The following is a 4,735-nucleotide window of genomic DNA, read 5'->3' as shown; positions in this document are numbered from 1 at the left end:
CTTTATTTAAACAGTGTGGTAAAGATTATTTAAATCATTTGCTAAAGACTCAGGTTGCTGAGGGAGCGCAGAGGAGGGGCAACTAACCCACTTTTGGGGAGAGCACAGGAAGATCTCTTCCCAGAAAAAGGGTTGTCTCGGTTGTAACAAAGAAAATTTGAAAATTTTCAGGGGAATTAGGTACAAGTAGGGAGGAAGGGCAGGGAGAAGGAACAGAATTTGCAAAGACTCAGAGCCTTTGTTCAGAGCACACTTGGAAAACTCCAAAAATTTATAGGGGCTATTGTAATACTGTTACGTCACCACCTGCAGCTATTTACATAAAATTCTGTTTTCCCTGAGGCATGTGTATATAAAAGAGAAGATTTATTTTACTTTCCTGAATTTTTTCTCAAGAGGATCATGGATTTTAAATTATATATTTTAAAACCTGGGTAACATCCCGGGCTCATACTAAGAGATACTTTGGAATTACTATTTAGTTTTATAGACACACATGGGGTTTTGCTTATCCACATCTTGCCAAAAATGTGGCCTTTCACGTTCAGGATAGTAAAAACCTGACTCCATGACACTTACAGCTGCACATGGCTCTCAGCAAGAGGAAAAGTAAAACAATAAAGTCTGCAAAGACATAAAAATCATATTATGCAATGACATCACATAGATACTATGGTTGATGCCAAATCGAGCCGCGGGATCCTGGTGTCAGGACCTGGAGAATTAGCTACCTTCCAGCCCAAATGCTACTCCATCAACTGAGAGAACAGGCCCAGGTGAATGGTGGAAACAGGATTTAAACTGCCTCCTATTTTGACGTCTCCCCTCCTTCTCCTTAGATGAATATCATGTCTGAAGTCCTCAATCTTTCAAAAAACTGGAGACTAGGACATCTTCCATCTGAAAAAAGCATAGTCAAACCCTAAACCAACGACTGGAGCTCTCCAATTTACCTTCATAGCTATCTCACTCAGGCAGCAGCCCACAAACATGATGCTAATTCTCTGTGCTTGCTTGTTTATGGTCCACAGGAGTGTAGATGCTTTGAGAGCTGGGGCCTCATCTGCCTCGTTTGCATATTGAGAATGATAACGTGTCCTCTTAACCCAGACGCTCTCTCTCCCCCAGGAGGCTGAAGAGGGCAAGGCTTAGTACCCGGCCTTCAGCAGTTAAGGCACTGACAACCCTGGAAAAGCAGGAGCCGGGAATAAACGCCATTCCCCGTCTCTCCCAGCCCGTCCTGCCCTCCGCGTCACAGTCACTTCCACGGACACAGCGCCTCCTCTGTGCTAAGCTGGACGCTTCACAGACATCATGTTTAGTTCTCACAATCACCCTACAAGATGGAGACATTGTCGTTGTCTTCATTTTACAAATGAGGAAACCGAGGCCACTTGCTCACGTCCATGCTGTTGGTAATAATCCACTTAGCTGGGATTTGAACCCTGCTCTGATTTCATCCCAGAGTCTGGCCTTCCTCTTCCATCCCCAGGTAATCTGGTCTCAGATTCTGGAACGCCAGCAGCTGGAGGAGGAGAATCAGTGTCTTTGGGGGCACCTGGAGGAAAGTGAAGCGAAGAGCAAGCGGAATCAGGGGCCTTTAACCCTTCCTGAGCACGTGCCATGGGCCCGCCCTGCACCAGACATGTTACTGGTGCATCTCAATTACTGGTGGATATGATTTTTATGCAGAAAGAAATGTCAGCCTCGGAGAAGTCATAAATTTTGTAATTTTGTGCCAGGCTTTGGAGCTAGTGAGTGGTAGAGTCAGACTCTCATAAATTTGAGGTTCATACTTCTTTTTCAAAAAAACTAACAATATATATATATTTTTGAAAAGGCATTAAATCCATGTGGCTCAAAAAGTTGAATGGACATTCAAAGATATGCACTTAAAAAGTTTCTCCTATCTATGTCTGGCACCACACCCCCTCCTCCTGTAAGTATTTTTCTAATGCTGTTCTGTGCAAAGAAAAGCAAATGCAAATAAGGGTTCTTATTTTCTCCCATTTCTTACACAAAACGTAGCATATTATACACCTCCAAACTTTGCTCTTTTCACTTCATGGACTATAAAAGTAACTAACCCTTATATGGTTCTTCTCTGCTGTGTGGCAGACCCAGTTCTAAGCATTTGATGCATATTAACTCACTTAATACTCTCATCAACCCTATGAGATAAGTGCTATTATTATCTCCATTTTATAGATGTTATATCAAGACACAGAGAGGTTAAGTGACTTGCCCAAGATCACACAGATGGGAAGAGGTGGGGCAGGCTTCTGACTTAGGTAGTCTGGCTGCAGAGTCTGTGCTCTTAACCTCTCTCCAAACTGCCTTTCTCAGTATATATACATATATATATATATATATGGTACTCACATATATCTGGTATTATACATCATGAATATATAGTATAGATCACATATTATAAAAAATCTATTCACTTTCATATAATATGAATTATGTATCTTCTGTATATAGCATTAAATATCTACCATATCAGTACATAGAGGGCTTTCATACTTTTTTGTTTGTTTGTTTTTGGTTTTTTTTGGCCGTGCCATGCAGCTTGCAAGATCTCAGTTCCTCGACCAGGGACTGAGCCCAGGTCATGGCAGTGAAAGCGCCGTATCCCAACCACTAGACCACCAGGGAACTCCCACTTTCTCAATTTTTAAACATCTATATAGTATTCCATTATGCTGATGTTCTGTAATTATTTAACCATCCATCTTTTACTGATGGATATTTTGGTTGTTTCTAAATCTTTTGCTATAGTAATAATAATAATATAGAATAGAATAATATACACTTATATATAACATACCATAATATAATATACCATTATCATGTATGATTATAACAAAATAATAATAATATAAATGCTACAATAAATATCAATAATATCAATAGAATATAGAGTATAATATATACTTATATTATTATATTGTAATATACAATTATACCATTATACTATAATATATAATTATAGTAAATAACATAATAATAATATAAATGCTACAATAAGGATCAAGCTCACATTCATTTCCTATGTGTGCAGGTCTATCTGTGGGATACATTCCCAGAAATGGGATTACTGAATTGAAGGCTATATGCACTTGTAATTTTGATACCTAGTGCCAAATTACCTTCCAAGAGACCTGGATCCTTTACCATCCCCACCAGCTATGTACCAAAGTGCCTATTTCACCATTGCAGTGCTCACACAGCGTGCTGTCATAAGACTCACACTCACACTCACACAACCACTGCACCGTACTGTGTCCCAAGGACAAATTAGTTTGAAAGCTGTTTGAGTCCAAGGAAAACTAAGTTATATAAGAAAAAGTCAGAGAGATTAGGACTGACATATACACACTATTGTATATAAAATAGATAACTAAAAGGACCTAGTGTATAGCACAGGGAACTCTTCTCAATACTCTGTAATGACCTATATGGGAAAAGAATCTATAAAAGAGTGGATATATGTATATGTATAACTGATTCACTTTGCTGTACAGCAGAAACTAATACAACATTGTAAATCAACTATAGTCCAATAAAAATTTTTAAAAAAAAGAAGAAAGGAAAAGGTCAGAAACTTGACCTGAGTCAAATGTCTGACACGAAGTACTACAAACCAGAAGCAATACAGAAGGTACTTGATAATTACACTCATGGGAAGCAGTATAAAGATATTTATGCTAATAACTGAGCTCCCATTCTGGAGAGCCTAGGTTTCTAAACTGTTCACTTCCATGAAGGTTGGATTGATTTCTCTTCCTACCAGCTGTGGAGGTTCACCAATCCATCCTCAGTCAAGATATTTTTAGAGAGAGACGAAGAGAGAGAGGAAGCCAGTTGAATTCCAGGAAATGCCACTGGATTCAAAACACAGACAGGAAGCGTGGTACCCTCTAAGTGATGAGGGGGTGGAACTACAAGTCTGGGCTTCCAAAAGCCCTCTGAGCTTACACGAGATAAAACTGCCTTTTCTAGTGCCAACTCTGGTAACCTGGTTGCGTACAAATTTCTGGGAGCTGATCATAAAGGACCAGGCAGGACCCAGCTTCTCCCGTGGGCTACAGATGCCACGGGAGCTCCAGCTGAGGGTACAGAGGCTTCCAAGTAAACGCCCTGAGCTGGTGATGCAATCCCGGTGATTTGGTTTCTTTCTTAATTCTTTTGGAGATAGTATTTTCCAGATTTTTAATAGGGAGCATATATTACTTTTACAACCAGGACAAATAAATAAAGGTCATTGAAATGAAAGCAGTTCTTTTTTTTTTTTTCCTCCAAAACAATTCCTTCAAAACAGACCAGCAGGCTTCTATCAATACATAGTGAGATTCAAGGGCCCGCGGAAGTTCCCTGCTACCCCTCAGGCCTTCCATCAGCCTTGTAGCTCCCAGGAATACTGCAGATGCAAGTCCTCTCTAAGATGAGCATACCTTCCCTTTTATCTATTTCTTCCAAAATGTGTCTCCAACAATTAACTCCTCACTAGAGCACACAGGCCCAGTAGGGATTCATGTGGTGAGGCAGAGGGACTATAGCGCTGAAGGGGAAAGGGACACGGGAAGGCAAGACAGAGGTGGATCGAGGTGGCTGCATGAACAGGAGTGAAAAGCAAATGGTGTGGCACCAAGGACATTTTTTTTTTATTGGAGTATAATTGCTTTACAATGTTGTGTTAGTTTCTGCTGTACAACGAAATGAATCAGCTATA

Source organism: Eschrichtius robustus, chromosome 7 (genome assembly GCF_028021215.1).
Source record: "Eschrichtius robustus isolate mEscRob2 chromosome 7, mEscRob2.pri, whole genome shotgun sequence".
In the NCBI taxonomy this organism is placed as follows: Eukaryota; Metazoa; Chordata; class Mammalia; order Artiodactyla; family Eschrichtiidae; genus Eschrichtius; species Eschrichtius robustus.
This window is presented reverse-complemented; position numbering follows the sequence as displayed.